At 42.6% G+C, this 24,852-nt stretch overlaps 1 long non-coding RNA gene across 1 annotated transcript; it reads left to right on the forward strand.

Annotated features, from left to right (window-relative positions):
* Positions 1-81: 81 nt before the first annotated feature.
* Positions 82-13,666, forward strand: LOC123369497. Its single transcript, XR_006579063.1, has 3 exons — positions 82-682; positions 11,591-11,829; positions 13,369-13,666. It is a non-coding gene; the product is annotated as an uncharacterized LOC123369497 (long non-coding RNA).
* Positions 13,667-24,852: the final 11,186 nt, after the last annotated feature.

Below are 24,852 nucleotides of genomic sequence, written 5' to 3' on the forward strand. Positions count from 1 at the left end.
CAGCACAGGCAGCGGCGGGGCAGCTACCCGGGGTCCTGCCGCTGGAGGCGAGGCCGGGCCTGGCTCCTCCCCGGGTGGCCTGTGCTGCTGGGCCCGCGCGAATACCGAGACTGGGGACTGGGCCACGCGGGGGCGGGGGCGCCGGCCGGAGCAGCCCGGAGGGGGCGGGAAGGGGTTTCCCAGGGACCGCGGGGCGGGGTTTCGCCTCCCCCGGGGTGTGAGTCACTTGCCGGGACAGCTGTGGGCGTGTCTGGCTTTCCCCGCCCGGCCGGCCGGCCGGGTCCCGGCGCGCTCCTGGGGGCTGTAACGCCGGGTGTGATTGGCCGTGGGGTTGAGTGGGCAGGTGCCGGTGGCCGGTGCTGGTGCGGGAGGTCGGTCTGGTTCTTCCAGGAACGGGGCGGGCCTGCCCCTGCCAGCGTGACCCCATTGGGCACCACAGATCGTGCCGCTACCGTGGTGCCTGAGGTCGTGGTGATGGGCAGCGCACCCCTCTTTATGGCGGGGGGGGGGGCCCATCTGAGACCAGACAAACCCACACCTGGTTTTGTCTCGGTATCGCGTGGGGGACAAACACCCCAAAAGAGGACTGTAGACTGGTTTGTAACTGGACGAATGGCCTCTAACTCTGTGATTATGACTGTCTGTGAGGCTACAGGGAGGGAATGGTGGAGCAGAGAAGCAGGTGAGAGCTGGAGCCACCAATGGGCTGAGTGGTGTGGAGTCGGGAAGGCTAGATCAAAGGATGACTGAAGCCCAGTAGCTCATCTAGCAGCCTGGCAAAGGAATCATAGAATATCAGGGTTGGCAGGGACCTCAGGAGATCATCTAGTCCAACCCCCTGCTCAAAGCAGGACCATTCCCCAAATGGCCCCCTCAAGGATTGAACACACAACCCCAGGTTTAGCAGGCCAATGCTCAAACCACTGAGCTATCCTTCCTCCTGAAGAGAGGGGAGTCTGAAAGGATCCAACCCAGAGCGAGGTGGGGGCCCAGGCAGTGTTTGCCCACAATAGAGGCTAATTTCTAGAAAGAAGGGATAGCGGGAACATTGCATGATTGGAGATAGCTTTTTGTGAGGGTTTTTTTATTATTATTTATTTAAGAATGTTATAACGTGTGATCTTACTTGTTACTCTTCTCACTTCCACAACATTAATAATTCATAAATTCCAAGGACAGAAAGGACCATTATGCTTATCTAGTCTGACCTACTGTATAACATAGGCCACAGAACTCCCTCAAAATAATTCATAGAACATATCTTTTAGAAAAACATCCAAACTTGATTTTAAAATTCTTAGTGATGGAGAATCCACATTTTTTTTAATTCTTATCATTAAAAATTTGCAGCTTATTTCCAATCTGAATTTATCTAGCTTGAAGCTATTGGATCATGCTATATCTTCTTTTACTAAGCCCATAATATTTGTTCCTATGTAGGTAGTTTTAGACTGTAATCAAGTTACCCCTTAACCTTCTCTTTGTTAAGATAAATAGACTCAAGAAGTTCAATCTATCACTCTATGGCATGTTTTCTAATCCTTTAATCATTCTCATAGCTCTTCTCTGAACCCGTTGAAGTTTATCAACATCTTTCTTGAATTGTGGACATCAGAACTGGACACAGTAGTCCAGCAGCGGTTGCACCAGTTCCAAATAGGCTGCAAAATAACTTAGAATCATAGAACTGGAAGGGACTTTGAGAGGTCATCTAGTCCAGTCCTCTGCACTCAGAGCCAGACTAAGTATTATCTAGACCATCCCTGACAGGTGTTTGTCCAACCTGCTCTTAAAAATCCCAAGTGATGGAGATTCCCTACTTCTACTTGAGATTCTCTTGTTTCGTCATCCCAGGATCATGTTAGCTCTTGGCCACAGTGTCATACTGGGAGCTGATGTTCAGCTTATTATCCACCATGACGTCCCAAATCTTTTTCAGACTCACTACACATGGAAGATTAGCCAGGATGGACAGGGATGGTGTCCCTAGCCTCTATTTGAGAGAAGCTAGGAATGGGCGATAATGGATGGGATCACTTGATGATTCCTTATTCTGTTCACTTCCTCTGTGGCACCTGGCATTGGCCACTGTCGGAAAACAGGATACTGGGCTAGATGGACCTTTGGTCTGACCCAGTATGGCTGTTCTCTTGTTCTTATGCTTCCTAGCATAGAGTTCCCCATCCTGTAACTATGACCTCCATTCTTTGTTCTCAGATATATACATTTACATGTAGCTGTATTAAAAGATGTATTGTTTGCTTGTGCTCAGTTTACCAAGTAATCTAGATCGCTCTGAATCAGTGACCTTTCCTCTTCATTATTTACTACTGCTGTATGGGGAGATGTCAACAAACCAGTAAAGTGCCTGAACCCACTATTGCTTATTGCTAAAAGCAGCCAAGTCGGCAGGCTTAGCTTATCCCGGGAAGGAGAGGAGTGGATTTTGGGTGCCACAGAAAGGGCAGCTTGACCCCACGTCAACAGTAATTTTACATGCCTGTTTATAGATTAAAATGATCTTTTTCTGCCACTTTTCATTCAGTGTGGTAATTTCAAGTTTTCAGCCAAGGGTAGAGAGAGTTGAGAGACTGTGGATGGAGAATGAACTTCCAGAGGAGGAATTCAGATGATTCTAAAATCTGACCACCTTTAGGAAACACTGTGCAAGCTTTCTGGTTTATAAATCTTTTCTGCCATACCCAGAACATTCATAGCATCAAGTGGTCCCTTTCTGCACCCTCTACATCAACAAAACAAAACAAACCCCTATCTCAAGTAGAGTTTCTATAATCTGGTAATTTAAGAACCAGAGATTCCATGAACTTTGCTATTACCAATATATTTTGCTCAGAAGGCAACTGGGTATGGTCATAGGCAATAATACACAGTTTTAAGTTAGATGGTTTTCACAATGCATCCCACTAAAGAGACAGGGTATTCAGGAGCTTTGGCACAAACTGGGATGAATTGTATGAGAGGTATTAACCATGACTGAGATGTATAAGGAAAGATTAAAAGAGTTAAATATGTAGAAGTTGGCTAAGCAGTGACTGAACAGAGGGATATGATAACAGATGACAAAGATGTAAACACCAAGGGGGAAATAATTTACTGTGGTACACAAAGGTATAAGAACCGGGGCTCATGGGGTGAAACTGAGAAAGGGAACATTGAGATGTCAAAAGAACTTCATAGTGAAATCTATTATATTGTGGCATAATCTTCTCATTTGTTGCAAGCCCCAGAGTTGGGATATTTAAAATTAAATTCAGGACCTAAAGTGTTCTCAGAGAAGTGCTTGCTCTGTCATTGCCAGACACTGGAATTTTATTAGTTCATTGCATTCTATGTCTTGTACACTTGTTTAAATTCATTTATACGGCTATTGTTTACTTTGAGTGGCCCAGCGAGGTTTTTTTTAATACTAAATAGCAGTAGAGTGGATATGATCTGAATTTGCCAATCAGGGAGTATTGAGTTATTCCATATACAGATCCAGCAAGGGATGGACTAGAGCTGAATGCTACATGTCTAATTTAATTATGCACAGCAAATTCCTTCTCGTTTCCAGAGATAATGTAAACAAAACCTCCTAAAATCTACCCCCAACTAAGTCTCCTCTCTTTCCTCAAATGAGTGAGACTTGGGGCAGCAATTCTAGAGTTTGAGGTTCATTATTGTATTCATGTTTTGTGCATTTCTTATTTATACACCCTTGAGGTATTGACTGTGTTGTGTGATAGAAATGAGGCACAGATAATTAGCTGGCTTTTTAGCAGTGTGTAATTATAACACAGAACCTGGAAGGCAATATTAGAGATTCAAACAAATAAATAGAAATACACCAGCAGACTGGAAAGTGTTGGGTATAAGAGTTTAAAACCCCTGCCACAAAACAACAGAAATACCCCTCTGAATGGCATGATGTGAATATATTTGAATTAAAGAAAAAAAATAATGCAGTACTTTAAAATAATAATTGGAGTTGTAATTAACATGTGAAAAAATAAGCAGGAATAGGGAGGCTACTCCTAAAGCTTGCAAAACAGGCACTTTTCTTCTCATTTGCCTGTAATATAAAGATATCCACCCAAACAGGCCTGTTTTTACTGTGTTGAAAAGGAAATTAAACAGGACAATAGGAAGTAGAATAAAAATAGGATAGGTACAAAGTTTTTACGTTATTGGAATCTACTTACTAATGTTAAACTTACACTGAGATGTATTTTCAGAATACTCTTCTTCCTGAAATTTTACATGCTGCATCTCCTCCCAGGGTAACATTTTTTTCTGGAAAATTTGGTTACATAAATAAATAAATCAGACCTCAGGGTCTTCTACATTAAGGCAATTCCATGCTGGCCACTTACGGCCAGAAGCCAATCCCATAATTTATAACAATCCTTTGTTTGCAATCCTCCACTAATTATTTACCCATGTGCCAGGTGGGTGTAAGAGGTTACTATTCTGATTTGGTAGCATTTTAAACTTGCTGCCCAGAAATAAGACTACACAAGGTAGAAAGCAGTGGAGAATTGCACCTAAAGGGTTTTTTAATTATGGATCTAGATTTGAGCTGTAAGTAGCCAGTAGGGAATTTCCCTGGTGTAGAACTCCATGCTCTCACAAAACCAACAGGCTGTTCCTGCACCAGCTACACTATCTTCCTTCACAACCTGGGTGTATTAGTCATATGTAATGTAATGATTGGAGATATACCAATCTCCTAGAACTGGAAGGGACCTTGAAAGGTCATCAAGTCCAGCCCCCTGCCTTCACTAGCAGGACCAAGTACTGATTTTTACCCCAGAACCCTAAGTGGCCCCCTCAAGGATTGAACTCACAACCCTGGGTTTAGCAGGCCAATGCTCAATCCACTGAGCTATTCCTCCCCCCATATCACTACTACTCCATCTCACACATGGAGTAGCAGAGTTTTGCAACACCTATCATCCAGTGGTGTGTTGTCCATTTAAAATGCTACACAAGTGGCATAAATTAGAGAAGATCTAATTCAGGTCAGGACTGGTGCAGACCAGCCTTCAGAACCAGGAAGTCATAATCCGCTCCCTAATTCCTCCCCATTACTCTAGCACTAACCAGAGCTTGACCACAGGAAAGAATCTGGCCCATAGTGTGGAGTTTTGAAAATGCAGCTGTAGCTTGCTTTTTGAAAAGTTTTCCAACAGCTTTTTAACTCGTGATATGTCTAAAATGTATTGGCCTAGAAACTTCGTATTTTGTTGCCATTGCTGATGAGAAATGCCTTTTTTAAGAGTGTAATTTTAATTTTATTCATTGTTATACAGTAGACCCTCAGTTTTACAAACACTAATCTTATGAATGACCAGTGATATGAACTGTTTTTCTTGATGGAAAAATAAAAATCACATAATGAAAGTGATGTTGATTAAAGAACAACTCGACATCCCCTCATATTTCGATGCCTTAAATCATTTTGGAGTGGTTTGAAGGGCGAGAGGAAAGTGATGCACCACATTTACTGTAATTCTGAGATGTTCAATTAACTGTTTGATCATATGAACTTATTCCCCAGTTATTTTATAAAATAGGACATTCTTCTGTACTAGAAGATGAGGCAGTTGACAAAAAGTTACCCTCATCTTCCAGAGAAAGATCAAAGCAAATACAATATAACTATGTGTGTGTATATATGTTTAAATATACACATTAAACAAAAATTGCCATGCACAAAGTGTTTGTGTCTCTTCAAAATGAGACATTAAAAAATTAAAGCTTTAAAATCATGTCAACATCACGTCAAAATATATAAAGTAAATATCCTTAAATCAAACTTTAACAAATGATCAAGCAGCATTTTTCTTACTTTGCTTATCTGTAAATTTCAATTATCGATGAAAATGTTTTTTTCATTGCTTTGTACACATACAGTGAAATGAAGGTTTACTGACCTTTACCAATAAAAATCTAATCCTTCCAAAATCACATAATGGAGAATCTTAGGGTGTGTCTACACTGCAATTAGATACCTGTGGTGGCTCATGCCAGCTGATTTAGACTCGCTGGATTCAGGCCAAGGGGCTGTTCAGTTGTGGTGTAGACGTTCAGACAAGGGATGCAGCCTGAGCTCTGGTAACCTTGCAGGCCCTAGAGCCCAGGCTCCAGCCCAAGGTGGAATGTCTACATTGCAGTTAAACGGCCCCCAAGTCAGTTGCCACAGGCCAGCTGTGAGTTAGACATACCCATAGACTAGGTCTCATATATTGCAAAATTTCTTTTCTACGTATTGATATAAGGGCAGTCTACATACATATATAGTTCTGATACTTGGCTGCCAAGCAAGCAGTTAGATTCCTCCAAAGCAAGAATACTGAACGCATTCATCAGTTGTAGATGATGGTCTTCTTTTCTGCATGTGGTCAGTAACATTCTTTAGCTAAGAGAAGTTGATTACTGAGATTTAAAAAAATGAATCACAAGGATATTTAGCATCCTACAAGTAAAATGGCTGGACCAAGTGGATCCTGCACTCCTGTGATCTCATTTGTGATGTCTTTGACCTTGGACCAGAAATTTAACTCTAATGAAAGGACAAAGCCACCATAAACATATAAAGGAACCAGGACATTTTTTTCTGAATTTTTATGAAGTGTCACTTATTTTGTGTAATTTTCCAGGTGTCCCAGATTGATTCATGTTTCTTTCCTCATGTATGATGAGCACTATGACATTTTTACAGTGATATTTAGTGTACATAATATTTTCTTTTTATATATATATATGAATGCTTGTTTTTACAACAAAAATTACTTATTTACTTATTCCCATAATATGTACTTATTTCCATAATGCAAGAACTGGGGTCACCAAATGAAATTAATGGGCAGCAGGTGTAAAACAAATAAAAGGAAGTTGTTCTTCACACAGTGCACAGTCAACTCGTGGAACTCCTTGCCTGAGGAGGTTGTGAAGGGTAGGACTATAACCGCGTTTAAAAGAGAACTGGATAAATTCATGGAGGTTAAGTCCATTAATGACTATTAGCCAGGATGGGTAAGGAATGGTGTTCCTAGACTGTTTTTCAGAGGGTGGAGATGGATGGCCGGAGAGAGAGATCACTTGATCATTACCTGTTAGGTTCACTCCCTCTGGGGCACCTGGCATTGGCCACTGTCAGTAGACAGGATTCTGGGCTAGATGGACCTTTGGTCTGAACCAGTACGGCCGTTCTTATGTTCTTAAGAACATATGAATGGTTTACAAAACTTGCCAAACTTGGTCGGCACCTAAAGTCACTTGGTGCCTAAGTTTCTGAGACAATTCTCGGGGTGCCCAGGACTGCCAGTGACCTTGTTACTCCCCGCTTCCATGGGAAGGAGCTTTTCTTGTGACATCTGTGTGTTGGCTCCTTAGCATTGCCAGCCCTTCAGCCACTCAAGCACTCTCCTCTGGCAGGCATGTTAACAGAGGGTACGCTCAAGTCCCTTTGAATCTTTCCCCTATGATATCAAGCTCCTGACACTGGCTACTCACAGAAATTCCACATCCGTTGCACTCAGAGATGCAGTGTATACCTGCTTACTAGTTTATTATTAAACCATGGCTCCTGTAAACTAAACAGCACTTTTGAATACTTATAATTAGGGCTCCTTGTCTGTCATGGAGATTGCAGAAGTCACGGTTTCCATGGCTTTCTGCAAACTCCATGGCTTCTTCAGTGGCCAGCGTGGCTGATCCCAGGGCTGCCCAAGCAGCAGGCCCCAGAGATAGCCACACCAGCCGCTCAGGCAGCCCCACAACCAGCCACATTGGCTGCTCCTGGCGCTGCTCCAGGGCCAGATGGATCGGCCGCTGCTCAGGTGGCCCCAGGTAATTAGCCCTGGGGACCGCTTGAGCAATGGCAGTGTGGCTGGCCCTGAGGACCACCTAAGCAGCAGTCTTGGGGGCATTGGGAGCAGTGACAACTCAGCCCCCAACAGCAGTCCCAGGGGCAGCCAGAGCAGCGACGGGGTGGGGGATGCCCGGGGGCGGCCAGAGCAGCCATGACTCAGCCTCTCCCGGCAGCTGGTGCCACTGGCCCTGCCCTCCCCCACCCCAGCAGTGGCTCCCGGGGACCGTCCAGAGCATCAGCTCCTGCCTCCCCCAGCAGCGCCCCCCCCCGAGCAGCATCCCTCTGAGGCCCTGCAGAGCAGCCACCCCCCCCCAGGGGCCCGTCCAAGCAGCGCCTCCCCAGAACCTTCAGACAGTGGCCCCCCAGCTAAGATTTAGTCAGGCGTATTTATATTACAGGTCATGGGCTGTGAATTTTTGTTCATTGCCCATGACTTTTATTAAAAATACCCATGACTAAATCGTAGCCTTACTTACAATAAAACAAGTGGTTTTTTTAAGCAAAAAGATTTACCTAGAAGTGAGAGAAAGTGATGGGACAACTGATGACAAAACAAAATAATAAAATGCGAATCTGGCTCTACACTTATCAATACCTACCTTTCCAATATAATAAAGTAGGCTTTTTTCCCTCAAAATTCAGGCTATTGCAGATCTGGCTGGTTTCACAAAAGCCAGGATCCAAACATTCATGAAAGCATCCCCCTCCATGAGGGGTTTTCCTGAGTGAATGAACACAGAGTGCTTCTCCCTCCTCTGTGTTATACTGAAAACAATCTTTTGTTTCTATTCACAGACAGGGCAAACTCCTGTCTTGTTGTAATATTCCTCTTTTGCCTCCTAGAGGTTTCAATCATTTATAGTTGTTTCTGGTGGTTTTCAGTTGATAATCTTGGGAGCAAGCAAGGCTAGACACTTCACTGGCTAACCCCAAGGTGTGGTGACAATTCTCCTTGCATCAATGAAACACATTATCCCTGGTGAATATTTTTCACTCTAAGTCCGTAAAGCATACCTTCAATATAAATACATAATTCCTTAAATATTGCCCATACTTCCACCTCACAACGATTATGAATCTTGACAAGTTACAAGATTTCTGTAGATACCTCACATGATACTCTTTATAGATAAATATTCTGTAAGACATATTTGGTGTGCTGAGTTTGCCAGGTCTGAGCTGAGAGGAGTTTGCAAAGAACAAGAGACTCTTTGCCAAGGGGTTTCAGTGTCACAGTTTCTGTCTCTGGGCATACTCATTGCTGCCTCACTCAGCATCTGGATGTCTGTCTCCCACCAAAGTCCTAGAGCAATTCATGAACTAGGGAAAGACAGGCATTTGGCCACCTAAGTCACATGCAGGGCCCGAACTGGTGGTGACCTCTGGCATGCCAGCCAGATTGGGTGCCATTCAAAATCAGGTCAAAGGAGGAGTTGGTGCTGCTGCCCACTGTATAACTTTTAGCCCCATAGTTAGAGCACTCACCTGGGATGTGGGAGACACAGGTTCAATTTCCGCTTCTACCTAAGGTAGAGAAAGGGGGATCTCCCACCTCTCAGGAGAGTGCTCTAATCACTAAGCTATGGGATATGCTGATGTGAGGGCTCCCTCAATCCTATTGAAACTGTTCCACTGTGCATACATAATGAAAGAACAATGGTGTGCCATCTGTGTAAACAATGCATGCCTCACATGTCCCGGGGCTGGCTGTGCCCGTGGGGTGATTCTGTCCAGCTCCTGAATGTACATGGAGGATGCCACTTTGTATGCAAGTGTAGAATTGCATGCCTAATTAAAAATGTCACAGCACATTGAAAGAATGATTGGAGCAGGGGGACTGCATCCTGGCTCTCCCATCTCTCAGTCATTTTCTCTCTGGCACCAGTGATTTTCACAGTGGGCAAATACTTAGGTAGTCAAGAATGGGGGGAGAATATGAATGAATGATTCTGTAGTCAGGGTACCCACCTGACAGGTGGGAGACCCCTGTTCAAATCCTTTTTCCTCCGACAGAGAGAGGGAAATTGAACCCAGGTCTCACATTCCAGGGGAATATGTTAACCACTGATTGCTAGCTCCTTACTTAGTCTCACAAGAAACCCCTTAGTGACCTAAACTGCCTGACTCCAGGCATCAGGTTCCTATTCCTGGATCGCTAAGCAGAGATAGGCATCTTCCTGCTGCCCAGACGTAGGTGCCTATCTCCAAGAAAGGGTCAGGGGCCAGGGCTTAGCACACCCACCTCTTGTCAGCATCCTCCATTGGCTGGCTTAGGTGGCTTCCTGCCTAGCATGCTGGGTTTTGTGGGTCACATTTTTAGGCACCTATCTCACCTCATTCATTATATGGAGAGCCTAGGCGCCTAACTCAGCTTTGTGGATTGCAGTGCTGTTCTTGTAATTTTCTAGGTGCCATGACACTCAGCATTGCAACACCTTAGTCCCTTCATGAATCATACCCTTTGTGCCCATACTTTGTTGAATTGTGATATCATTGTAGCTATGTTGTACAATTTAATCGCAGGGGTGCTTATTTCTTTACTGCCGGGTCATTTACTGTTACCAGCAAATGCAAAAGATCATCCTTATATGATCACACTCCATAGTTCAAGGAAGTAGTTTCATCCAGTTATACAGAATGCCTTACCCATTAAGCTTGCCTCTGGGTTGATTCCTCTACTTCCATAATCAGGTCATGTAATGCTATAATTGACTTTATTTATACACAGTAATACTGTAGATTGGCTTGTTAATGGAGATGAAATGACCTTGTTTACAAGATGACTCAGAGAATCAGGCAATGTGCACAGACATTACAGGCTCATACAGTAAAACAAAACAGGGTAAAAAGATTTAAATTCAGTCTGAGTACATTTTTATTGCAGTCTGAGTATCTTTCTGTTTTTGGAAAACATTAACATTATTCTAGACCAAGTTACTTCCTGATTTCTAACAGTAACTAATGCGACCCTCTCACCGTTTTTCTACTTCAGGTTCTTGGTAGAGCACTGCTGTATATTCAGGGTGAAATCCTGGCCCTACTACAGTCCATGAGAATTTTGACTTCAGTGGCACCAAGATTTCACTCTCATCTAGGGCAATGATAGAGAAACTAGAAACTAGGGCCCTATTTCTACTGTTGCTGTAATTCAGCTATTCCTGAAGTGCTTATGCTGTTAGGACTACATTTCTACTGCAGTTAATTTAGTTTATTGTAATGACTTCATAGTTAATATTGATTTAGTTTTATTTTCTTACTTCAAGAAATAGCAGGAATTGGACTATATAATAAGACTTTAATGTCAGCTTCTGAAAGGTTGATTAGGACAGACTGAGTAAAATGTCAGTTAAAATAACCATCACAGTACTCTAAAAAAGGTCAGTGGGCGTATATTTCCTTTATTCTGTCATTCATTACTCTTCTATTCCTCTTTTTATGTTCTTTGATGGCAAGCCCAGAAAAAGGCTTGTAAAGTCTGCAAGTGGTGCTGCAAGAGGACTGTTTTCACTGTCAGGGAAGTGAAGTTATGCAGATCAGTAATCTAGTGTTTCTGAAGAGTGTAAAAGAGAGATTTATTGAGACAGCATAGGATAGAGCATGTGTCTGCAATTTACAGAGAAAACCTGCATTGTGTTTGTGAAATCGGAGGTTTTCAATTGCTGAAGCCCTTGTTTGGCAACAAAATAAATATGACCTTTTATTTTCTTCATCCAGGACAGGTCTTTCTAACCTGTTGCAGCAGAAGACATCAGAAAAACTCTTAAGACTGTGTATTTATCAGACTTCAGCTTCTAATTTCTTTGAGTACAATGCCAAGACCCACTCCTCATATGTCTCTTTTCTGTGGATTTCCTAAGGAGTTAGAAGCTTAGTGGAAAAGTTCTGAATTGGGAAACATATCTGCAAATGAGTTACCTCCTCTAATGCAATGCTACAGTGCTAAAATGTTTTTGGTAAGTAGAAATTTAATACACTGGCACAGAGAATTTTTTTAAGCTTCAGAGAGTAACAAACAGTTTAAGGTAATAAATAATATCTAAAAAACAGTAGAAAGTGGCCCTTTAATATCAGAGAAGAACCTGAGATATGCATTTTTATATTATATTTTAGTTTAAAACTCAGTCCATGTGATTCCTTTGATGTTGTACTTGCTTTCAACTGCAATCTTTCTATAACACGTTTACAGGTTAAGACAACTTTCTGCCACTTTCTGCACACTTTGTTTTGGCAATATGTAGACTTCTAAATGTAGTATGTATTAATCTCAGGTGCACCACTATTAACATTAGGGTTCATGTCCTGGGTGTCCTGCTGTTGACACTACCGATGTGAGCCCTATGACCATCTCCAGAGCTCGCTGAGCGAACACTGATATTTTGGGAGCTCAGCGATGAACCTGGAGACTCCTCTTCTTTGTGGATCAGGAAAAAATTGATTGCTGGGAAGAAAGAGACCATCTCTGCATGTGGTCAGACTAGATGGTCACATTGGTCACTTCTGGCTTTATAATCTATTAATCTAGTGGTCAGGGCTGGGGCATGGGCAGCCTGGCCTAGGGGTTAGCGTCAGACATGGGCTCAGGGGCCAGAAGGCAATTACCAGGAATGAGACTAGGTTAGAATGTCAGGAGATCAGAATCGACAGTCAGGATACCAGGAGGTCAGGATCAGAAGGCAGGAACAGGTAAACACCAGACTAGCAGTCCATGGCAGGATGAGACCCAGTTGTACAGAAAACTTCCTGTTTCTTCCTCTGGCTTAAATAGAGGCTGCAGCCCATTAAGGAGTTTTGGATCTCACCCAGTCAGAGTGTAGGGGCAAGTCTTGTGGCCCAGTTGGGCTTCATGGACCCCAGTCCTAGGTGCTGTCTGTGAACTGCTAGGTGGAGAATTGGAATGTGATGACTCCCAGGACACCTATGCACCCAGGTTTGAGACCCGCAGGGCCTGACATCACCCCCTCTCTCCAAGGAGTGCCCTCTGGTGCTGTGGGTCTGGACTTCTCAGGGTGGTTCTTCTGGAAGGCTTATTGCATTAGAGCAGGTGTATGAATGTATTTCCCTGGCTCCCACATATGCTCCTCAGGACCATAACCTTCCCAGTCAATAAGGTGTAAAAGTTTACCCTGCTGGCATTTAGAATCCAAGATCTCATGTATGGCATATTCTTTGTGGCCTTATACACACACTGTTAGGGGAGGTGGTTGGGTCCGGTGTGGAAATGAGTTCTTGATATAGGGTTTCAGGAGGGATATGTGGAATACCGGGTGAATCTTGAGAGATTGGGGTAGGTGTAGTTCAGTGGTGACCTGATAAACTTGATGATGGATTCCATAAGGGCCAAGGTACTGGAAATCCAACTTATGCAAGGGGGTCTGTTCATGCAGAGGTGTTCTTTTGAGAGCCACACTTTTTGTTCCACTGAATAGGTGGGACCTGGTTGATGATGTTGGTCTGCATGTCACTTGTAGTTAGCTTTCACTTTTTTTTTCCAGGTGGCCCCTTACTTCCTGAATTTGATGAATCGTCTGCACTAAATCTGAAGTGATGGAGTTAGGAGAGGTTGTAGGTAGTTGTGGGTAGAATCAGGGGTGGAACCCATAGTTGGCAGAGAAGGTTTTTTTCCCCTGTGGATGCGTGATCTGCGTTATTGTACACAAATTCCATGTAGAGTAGTAGTGCGGAGCAATCCTCTGGTTAACATAACATTGTAGATATTGCTCTAAAATCTGATTGACCCTTTCCATCTGGCCATTAGACTGAGGATGGTAGGTGGAGGAGTAGTGAGGCTGGACCCCCAGAAAATGTAGTGCCTCACACCAAACTTGAGCTGTAAATTGTGACCTTGGGTGTCTCTTTGGTAGAAGGTAACCTGGCGCAGGGCACAAAATAGACCAGAGGTCGGCAACCTTTAATTTAATTTAAGGTTTCGCGTGCCAGTAATACATTTTAACGTTTTTAGAAGGTCATAGAATCATAGAATCTCAGGGTTGGAAGGGAGGTCTGTTTCTATAAGTCTATAATGTAAAGTAAATAAGGTTTTTAAAATGTTTAAGAAACTTCATTTAAAATTAAAATAAAATGCAGAGCCCCCTGGACCGGTGGCTAGGACCCGGGCAGTGTGAGTGCCACTGAAAATCAGCTCACATGCCACCTTTGGCACGTGTGCCATAGATTGCCTACCCCTGAAATAGACCATTGTGGTGAAGTGGTCTACCACTGTCAAGATCATCATGAATCTGTTGGACTCAGGGAGCTCCACAATAAACTCCAATGCCATAGTGGCCCAGGGTCGAGATGGAGTGTCTAGAGGTCGAACTTATACTGCAGGGTTTGTGGCATAGCATCTTGGCTCAAGCCACATCACAGGATGGTATGACGGCCCATATTCTGGGGCTTATTCGGGGCCACCAGAAAAGACCAGGTATCAATTGCTGAGTTTCAAAGTAACCCACGTATCCTGCCAGTTGGAGTCATGTCATAACTGTAAGACTGCCACTCTAGCCTGACTTGGAGGAATGTAAATGCTGTTATTCACAGACGTGACCCCCTCCTGAGTGTCATGTCGTTCCCTGTTGATGGCAGCTAGTTTGCTGGACAGAATTTCCGAGTCAGAGTCAGAACAAATCAGTGCAACTAGGTCCTAGCAAGGAGCAGCATTCAGGAAGTCATGGGGCTTGAGGATGTGGGCTGGTTCCCAGCTAGGTCCATGTGGTTCAGTATCAAAGCTCTTGGACAAAGCGTCGGCTTTGCTGTTTCTGGTTCTGGGGCAACATATGATAGTGAAGCTGAACTATGAAAAGAATAGAGCCCACCAGAGCTGCCATTGATTTAACGTCTTTGCCTTTAGCACATGTTCCAGGTTTCTGTGGTCAGCGTATAGTTGGACTGGATGGTGAGCCCCTTCCTAATAATGTCACCACTCCTCAAAGGATGTCTTACTGGCTAGGAGCTCCTTACCCAGGATCTCATAGTTCGGTTTGGTGGGGGTCAGCTTCTGCAAATAATAGGCACATGGGTGTAGTATTTGTTCGGGTCCATGTTGCTGGGAGTATTGCCCCCGTTTGCCGCACTAGAGCCAATGGCTTTTACTAGAAAGGCTCATGTGGCAGCAGACAGAAAACAATAATTAGGCTAATCAGTTTCCAAAAATCTGGAAAAGAAATTTTAGGGTTAGGCCCTGGACTGGGATTCAAGAGCTCTGGATTAAATTCCTGCCTCTGCCACAGACTTTCCATATGATCCTGGGCAAATCATTTAATCTCACCGTGCCTCTGTTCTCCATCGGCAGAGTGGGACTGACCCTTCCTTTCTCCCACTCTTGTCTATGTAGGCTGGTAAGTTCTTTGGACCCTGTGTTAGTGCAGGCCTAGTACAATGAGGCCCTCATCTTGGTTGTGGCCTCTGGGCATCAACTTACAAATTTAAAGCTTCTTGACATGAGAATGTATAAAATTTTCTCTGTTGAGCAATGTGCCTTCAGTTTTACAGGATCACCTCTCCTTTGTTGTCTGTGTCCCCACTGTCTCTTAATTTGAATATGATCCAAGGCATGAGCACTATTGATTGGCAGACTACCACCACTATGTAATTTGCAGGGACACTGTTAAGTAGTTACAGTCCAAAACTTGTTTTGTTAAATTTTATAGATAAAACCTTAAGTGTCAATGAAAATTCCTGATTTCATAGTAAATTAGCTTAAACATTTTAGCCATGAACTGGAAGGTTGAATTATACTAATGCATTTAAGGAACATTCTCATCCTGAGTAAATTAGGGAATATAACAGTCATGTAATTTACAGTCAAAATGATGTGCTGTGTATTGTAGTAGACATAACGTTTACTCCTGGGAGAATTCTATGCCACTGTGTGTGCCCAGAAGTCACTTTCCCCACAGATTTCTTTGCTTCCCCACAGAAAAATGGGGAAACAAAGAAATCAGCAGGGGACATGCAGCCCAGGCGTGTCTGTTCGAGTGCTCGCAGTAGCTGATGGAGATGCGCGTGGGGAGATGTCAATTACCATCGCGGGGCGGAGCTGCATGTGTAAGCGAGAGAGACTCTGTCCCTCTTGCTCGCTATTGTGACGCACCTGACGTGGAGCAGCAGGGCTTCAGGGTTTGGAGGAAAGCATGAGGCAGGCTCTGTCCCGGCAAGCAGAGCAGAAAATGTAGCAGCCTGCCTGCATAATTGTTCCTATTGTTGTTAGTTGATTGTTCCCATTCTTAGTGAATTCCCCCAGGAGCATAAAACAGGTGTAAACGTTTTAGGGCTCCTTTACATTGCCAGAGTGATGTAAAGGAGCCTTATTGTAAATGACAGTAAGGGAATCCTCAGCTAGGATGATCTATGTGCTTTCTTGCATTTTTCCTGTGCCCGAGAGGCACAATGGGGTTAGATTACAGCTCAGGATCTATTTTACTTACCCATTAGCAAAAAGACTTTGAGGGCAAATAAAATGTTTATCAATCAATCAATAAAATGTCAGGACAGTCAGAACCAAGTACTTCCAAAAGTAGCCAGCCAGGATTATAACTGGAATGCAGGGTATTGGTTAGCAAGTATCTGTAACTTAACTTTCATGTGTTTAGGAAATGCTGAATAGTTACTGTGACTTTTTTTCTGTGTTGTTTTTAAATAAATTACCAAAATAATTGAAACTGGCGTGATTATATTGCTTTATTTGACAACATAGGAGGATGCGACGTTCCCTTGGTGTGATCTGTTAGGTCACTCCAATCCTCGACTCTGGGAGCCAGCCTTACTCTGCTCTGCTGTGAGAACTCCCACTCCTGGGCTGTTCACACACAACCTCTGGCATGTAAGCTGCTCCCAGCTACATGAGTGAGCACTTTTGGCCAGCTGCTTCTTGGATTGTGCAACCGAATGACACTAGCAACATCTCCGGTCCCAGGCACAACCCTAGGAACCTCCGTATTACAGTGTCCAGTTATGCCCGCTGGATGCTGCAAGCCTATATGAGTTCGTCAATTTAACAAAGAAATTGATATGTACCAGGCTTGTTATCCCAAGGGAAGTCTCTGACATGCTTCAAACCAAATGCACTGCTTCAGGTAGAATAAACAAACAAATTTATTAACGCATTCTAAACTGATCTTAACACTGTCAGTGCCCTTACAAACTTAGGCCTTGTCTACACTAGGGGGTGGGGTGGGGTACACTACACTACGGGAATAGCATAGCTGAAGTTGAAGTATCTTATTTCGACTTACCTCCTGTCCTCACGGCGCGGGATCGACGGCCGCGGCTCCCCCTGTCGACTCCGCTACCGCCGCTCGCCCTGGTGGAGTTCCGGAGTCAACGGGAGCACGTTCGGGGATCGATATATCGCATCTAGATGAGACACGATATATCGATCCCCGATAAACCGATCGCTACCCGCCAATCCGGTGGGTATTGTAGACCCTTAGATGCTTCTCACCACAGGCTGGCTGGTTGCCCTTCAGCCAGGCTCTCCCCTTTGATCAGCACTTCAGTCGCTTGGTGGTGATGTCTGTAGATGTAGGTGGAAGAGAGAGGAAGATCATGGCAAAGGTCTCTACCTTTTATCATGTTCTTTCTTCCCCCTTGGTTTTACCTCCCCTCCTCCCCCGTTAAGAGTCAGGTGAGCATTACCTCATTGTAGTTCTAAACTAACCAAGGGAAGTGGGGTGACTTACTTGAGGGTCCAACATATCCTTTCTTGCTGCCTAGGCCAATGTCCTTTGTTCCTGTGAGATTGGGCTGGGTTTGTCCCATACATGTCCTGATGAGGTATGAACTGCCCCTCTGTTCCTGGAGAGTTTTGCCTGGGCTTGTTTTAAGCCATGAGGAGACATTTTAGCCTCATAACTATATACATGAAATTACAACCTATAACATAACATTACTATATCAACAATGCTCAGTGCATCATGAGCCTTCCGAAGACTCCCAACATTACAAACTTTGCATTGGATACCACACAATTGTATTATAAGGATCCTTGAGCGGGCCATTTAGAGATCTGGGACAAAAAATCTGTCTGGGGATTGGTCCTGCTTTGAGCAGGGGGTTGGACTAGATGATCTCCTGAGGTCCCTTCCAACCCTAATATTCTATGATTCTTTCTATGATTCTATGAACATGGGGGTGCAGGGTGTTCCCCAAGATACAGAGTGTCACAGAAGAATTTTGCAGTATTTTTAATTTTTTGGCACAGATTTTTTTTGGGGGGGGTGCAGAATTCCCCGAGGAGTAAATGTTATATTGATCTTACTTGTGCACTGTTAATTTTTCTTTATAGATTTATAGAATTAATTTCTGCTGTTCTTTATGCTCTGAGTTATTGTGATACAAAGGAACAACACTGAATATGTGCAACACTTTTATTCATATCCATAAATCATGTCATTTGTAGGAGAAGGAGTAATAAGACATCCTTTGAATTTTACACACTAAATGTATACTATAGCTCATTTGAAGCATTTATAAAACAAAAATTATGACCTAGAGGATATATTTTTTAGCTGAGTGAAGAGATTTGTTAAATTTTCTTAATCATACAGGTAGTTTATGTACACTCCAATATGTGCATATATATTGTTAAAATATCTGCTTATCTCAATAGAATATTTGCTGTAACTAAGGAAAGCAAAAGATTCACAGAAGATTCTTGAACTCATTAATAAAATTGGGATGATTAACCAGAGGGCAGTAGGAAGGTGAAGAGAAGATGCAAACTGAAGAGCAGGATAGAAATTGTGTATGGTAGGGCAGTTTTCTACTTTTGTTAAATGGTTCTCCAATCTATCAGGGCTTAGATACTTGTGATTTTTATAACAGAATAGATATTGCCCAGAGGTTACTTAGGAAAATTCTTCTTAATCTCATAAATCATATGGTAGCATTACATATATAAACAGAATCTTCAAGACAGTGCTACTGCATGAGACTAGAGGAAGGAATCCTGGCTCCAGTGAAGTCAATGGAAGTTTTGCCATTGACCTCAGTAGAGCCAGGATTTCACCCTTGGTATTTAGGAGGCTGTAAAAATGGTTTAAAAACCAGAATTGTCTAATAAAAAAGATATTGTTCATCCTCAATTTTCTCATTGAACTGTAGATCTGATTAAAAAATGGGATGCAATTTTCATTTTTTGACAGAGGACAATGCATAAGTCCTGAAAAAGCAAAGTATCAGATAATTGAGAGAATTTGCAATGTAATGTATAGACCTTGGGATACATTAGCTTGTTTTGGATAACTGCAATAATTCAGTTGAAACTGCAAGTCTGATTCAACAAAGTCTGTGTACAAACTTTGCCATACACACTTTAAAATTTAGATTAGAAATTCTAGCGGGCTTCTTGGAGTAACACTCATCTGAAGCATGAACATAGTTCTGAGTCCCAGGATACAGACAGCTGTCTTTCTTGTTCACCAGGCCTATTTTTTTCAAGCTACATCACATTTTATCCTTTGTCTGTGTCAACTCTTTCAGGGATTCTCATAACAAATATTTTGGTGCCCTCAGACAATTTTTCCGGCACGTTCTTGTCTTTTTTCTTATTGTTTCTTTTGCTTTTTTGGTTGCTTTTTTAAAAGACTTGCTAGCTACTAAGTTTGCTGTGAAAAGTGATATTTGTGTCTTTGTTAATATCACTTTTCACAGCAGATTAACTCAGCCCTGGCAACCCCAGGGACAAATTGAGCCAAGGATGGGGAGGTGGGTATGGAGGCAACAGGAGCCAGGGACAATAGGGAAGGCAGCGGGAGCCAGAGGTGATGGGAGGGATGGTGAGCTTGGGGAATAGAGGCCAAAGCCCTGGGGCTGGAGCCTGCCACTTGCCACCCCAGTGCTGAAGCCTGACCACACTGCCTCTGGGGAGGTGGAGAACTCACTGCCTAGCTGCTCCTCCAACTTTTGTGTCCTCAGAGAGGGGCTACTGCTTTGCCATGCGCCCACCAATAACCACCCAGAAGGCTGTGGCTGCAAGAAAAGCCCCTGGTGGCCACATGTGGCCACCATGGCTGCATTTAAGAAACGCTGCTCTAGATGCCCCAATTTGTGGATTTACAATACAGTTTTCCCATTTTTTCTGTCACCTGTTCCATAATCAATCCATGGAAACACAAACTATCTACATGAGGGAAAGAGTGAAACTGCTATACACAATATTGCCAGATACACAAAGTAAACAAAATGGTGAAAAATAGAGAATTTCTGTTCTGTGATTATGTTCATTTTATAGTAATCTTCGCATTGCTTGTAAAAATAACAGGTAAAAAGAATCAGACAGATGTGATCTTTAAGTTAATGTTATTCCTATCAATGCATTCTCACTGTAGCTACGTTGCTAACAGCTACTGCACCCCAACAAGACTAGAGATGGTGAGGCTCAAGCAAGAGAAGCTGCATTCACAGTTACTGAAATGCATGCATGTGTTCTTCAGGGCAAAACATTCACTTGTACTTTGCCACAGCCTTAATCTCATTGAAATGAGTGCAAAGCAGTTGGGGCAGTGGGGGAGCAGAGTGAGGGCAGCTGGCTTTAGGGCCGGCTCCAGGCAGCAGCAAAGGAAGCAGGTGCTTGGGGCGGCCAAAGGAAAGGGGCCAGGTCTTCGGCAATTTGGCGACAGGTCCCGCATTCCCTCTCGGAGCGAAGGACCTCCAGCCGAATTGCCGCCGAAGAATGAAGCGGCATGGCTGATCTGCCACCGAAGTGCCACAGATCGGAGCTTTATCTTTTTTTTTTTCCCCGCTTCGCTGCTTGGGGCAGCAAAAAAGCTGGAGCCGGCCCTGGCTGGCTTCAATAGTGTTACTGAGCATGCTCAGTCCATGCTCAGTACAAGCCAAGCAGCAAATCTATGGAGGCACGTGATCCCGCATGTCTGTCCTATTCATCTCCTCTGTTCTGGGGGATGGAAGGAAGGAAGGAAGGAAGGAGAAGAAGCATAAGGAGCTGAAGCATTTCTACCACTGAGTATAGTTTTCCTCAGCATGTTTTCACAGATTTGTTAGGCAGATGTCACTTGAATCACTCCCGTCCTGCCAGGATAATGAATAGGTGAACTAAGTAAGGGTTTATGCAATTGGGCCCCTTTATTTTATCTCCAATTAAGAGTATTTCTAATCTGATTTAGTTGTAAAAAAAAGGAAAAAGAGGGAGCACAATCTCTTCTGAAGCTGCTTGGTACTGGGGAGCAGGGGTGGGATTTGTACACTTTGCAGATTAATCCTCATGGTGTGTTTTCCCCATTCTATGGACCAGACTAGAAGCTCAAAATAAGTTTGCATTTGAAGAGCTCTTATGCAATCAGAAGTGTATGGCTGGAACTTTTAGAGAATTGAACAGTATGGGTTAATGTAATGAGAACAGCATTAAGCAGATTTAAAAAAAGATAATAGGCATCTATGTCACCTCTCAAACAGATTACTTCATCATACTCCAGTAGAGACACTGACAGTGAGATCACACACAACACTCATATACCATGCAGCAGGTGCAGTGAAATCACTCCCAATCTTCAGCACTTCAGTACAGGTGAGATGTGATGTCTCTGCTGACCCAGTAAAATGAAGAGCCTCAAGCCAGACAGTAATACCAGAAGACAAATGTAAGAAAATTGATAGTAACCTAATGAAGAGTATGAGAGAGTTACAATTACTTTTCTGACTATAGCCTATAATGAGGGTTGACAGAAAGGAGTGAGGCAGAGGTGCAGGAGCGGGGAATTCATTTAGTTAATTTTCAAGCTAGCAAACATTGCTAGAAGGAGGGAAAGTTAGGCTTAATATAGACTTCACTAAACTGGGAGAGATGCTTCCCTAGATACTTTTTAGTTTTGAGTCACATATAGTAGTAAATTCATTTTAAAAGAAATTCAAATTACTGTGCTTCATAAGCTGTGCTGTTCAACCAGCCTGTTTTAGTATAAACTGAAAATACACTGATCCTGTACTACTCACACTTGCAAATTGTTTTTTTTGGGGTGGGGGGAATTAATTTGTGTAGTCTGCTTTTGGCAACAGCTCAGTTTTGCAATACATATTCAATATCCATATCTTTAGCGATTCCTGTGCTTGTTCAAACAATGCCCCTCCCCTTTTAATGCTTGGCTGATCAAAGCAGGAAATAAATTATAAACCTGGTTCCCCGGTGAGATCAAAGCATACAGTAATGATATAACTTTGTCCTGTCTTCTTTTGGAACTAATAGGTCTGGGTTCATTGTCTAACAGGGAGGGTGAGATACCTCAATTGGAGTACTGCTTGAAAAGCCGGATTTCTTTTTTTGTATGGTATACTCAATTAAAATGGTTGTGAACACATTTGCAAGAACTCCAAGAATTCCTCTAAATTACAATATAGGCAACCACACGTAAACACTTCTCAGCTATAGAAAGAGTAAGGAATACAGAAAACAAAGCCCCCCATGACTTTGTTGCGATGTCTTGATTATAAGAAATACATTCATCCAGTCAGGAAACAGGAAGGGCCTCAAGTATCTTATGTGGCCAATTGCAACTAACTAATGCAACTTGAATTTACAGTATAAAATATTAAATACTGGCAACACCCTGTACACACCTGATCCATAAGATTAAATAAGTTTTCTAAATAAATCTGAGTTAATTCAAATAATGAACAAATGAGAGGACATCACAATCTGCATGTAGACATTCTGTGAACTGAAAACAGTCTAAAATTGTTGAGTAAATTATTTGCTCACTATTATCTACCATTACATGTACATTTTCAAGTTGATTCCAAGTATCTGCATCCAATAATACATTGTTTTGTATTATTTTCTTCAAGAATATTAACATTGTATTGTACAGTAGTGTAGAACTTGCATATTTCAGTAAAATAACCTTTCACTATAACAGAAAAGTACTGAAATACAATAGTATCAGAGGGGTAGCCATGTTAGTCTGGATCTGTAAAAGCAGCAAAGAGTTCTGTGGCACCTTATAGACTAACAGAAATACAATAGACTGAGAAGGGCCGAAATGTAAGCTCTCTAATGGACTTCACTAAATGTAAGAATCTGATTCTCCACTCCAGTAGAACACTTATGTCAATGTGACTTCAGTGGAGCAGAGAATCAGACCCTAAGGCTTTGTCTACACTAGCACTTTTGTCAGTCAGCGGTGTGAAAAGAATACACCCCTGACCCAAGTGCTGGTGTAGACATTGCTGCATCAGAGAGAGACGCTTTCCCACAACATAGCTACTGCCACTCATTGAGATGCTTTAATTATGTTGGTGGGAGAACTCTTTCCTGCCAGCATAGAGTGGCTACACAGGAGACCTTACAGCGGCGCAGCTGTAGACAAAACTTAAATCTCCATATGTTTTAATGAGGTTGTATTTTCAAAAGGCCTAAATCACCAAGGTGCTTTTGAAAACTGTCCCCATTATCCCATTATTCCTCTGAGTTTTTAAAGTAAGAACATATTAATAGACTAGACTATATTTAATAGTTGCTTTAAAGACTTTTGTGAGGGGTATGGGATAGAGACAGCTTTGTGTTCTAAACAGCATGACAGCTGATAATTGTTCCGCAGGACAGAGCAGTGGACAGTGGTGTTAAAAATTGTCTTCCCCCTTTTAAATAATAGCATTCTTATCATCATTTTAAAAGTACAAAAGTATATTAGGCAGGCCAAAAAAGAATTAAAAAAGTAACTAGCCAAAGACTCAAAAAGTAACAGCAAATTATTTTTTAAATACATGAGAAGCAGGAAGCCTGCGAAAAAATCAGTCAGGCCACTGGACGACCTAAAGGAGCACTCAAAGAAAATAAAGCCATTGCGGAGAAACTAAATGATTTTTCTGCAACAGTCTTCACTGCAGAGGATGTGACTGAGATTCCCACACCTGAGCCATTCTTCTTAAGTGACAAAATCTGACGAACTGTTCCACATTGAGGAACAAATTGGTAAGTTAAACAGTAATAATTCACTAGTACCAGATGGTATTCACCCAAGAGTTCTGAAGGTACTCAAATATGAAATTGCAGAACTACTAACTGTAGTATGTAACTTGTCATATAAATCAGCTTTTGTACCAGATCACTGGAGAATAGCTAATGCAACACCAATTTTTTAAAAAGGCTCCATAGGCGATCCTGGCAATTATAGGCTGGTAAGCCTAACTTCCAAAAGCCTTTGACAAGGTCCCTCACCAAAGGCTCTTCTAAAGCAAAGTAAGCTGCCATGGGATAAGAGGGAAAGCCTTCTCATGGACCAGTAACTGGTTAAAAGATAGGAAACAAAGGGTAGGAATAAACAGTCAGTTTTCAGACTGGAGAGAGGTAAATAGTGGTATCCCTCAGATCTGGAAAGGGGTAAACAGTGAGGTGACAAAATGTGCAGATGATACAAAATGACTCAAGATAGTTAAGTTCAAAGCAGATTGCAAAGAGTTACAAAGGGATCTCACAAAATGTGACTGGGCAACAAAATGGCAGATTGCATTTATCAACATTGAATGTCAAGTAATGCACATTGGAAAACATAATCCCAGCTATAAATACAAAATGATGAGCTCTAAATTAGCTGTTACCAATCAAGAAAGAGATCTTGGAGTCACTGTGGATAGTTCTCTGAATACATCCACTCAATGTGTAGTGGCAGTCAGAAAAGCTAACAGAATGTTAGGAATCATTAGAAAAGGGATAGATAATAAGACAAAAATATCATAATGCCTCTGTATAAATCCATGATAGATGCCCAAATTTTGAATATTGCTTGCAGACCTGGTTGTTCTACCTCAAAAAAGATATATTGGAATTGAAAAGGTACAGATAAGGGCAACAAAAATGATTAGGAGTATGGAACAACTTCATATGAGGAGAGATTAAAAAGACTAGGACTTTTCAGCTTGGAAAAGAGACGACTAATAGGAGATATGATAGAGGCCTATACAATCATGACTGGTGTGGTGGAAGTGAATAAGGAAGTGTTATTTACTCCTTCATATAACACAAGAAC

The sequence above is a fragment of the Mauremys mutica genome, chromosome 1 (genome assembly GCF_020497125.1).
Source record: "Mauremys mutica isolate MM-2020 ecotype Southern chromosome 1, ASM2049712v1, whole genome shotgun sequence".
Classification (NCBI taxonomy): Eukaryota; Metazoa; Chordata; order Testudines; family Geoemydidae; genus Mauremys; species Mauremys mutica.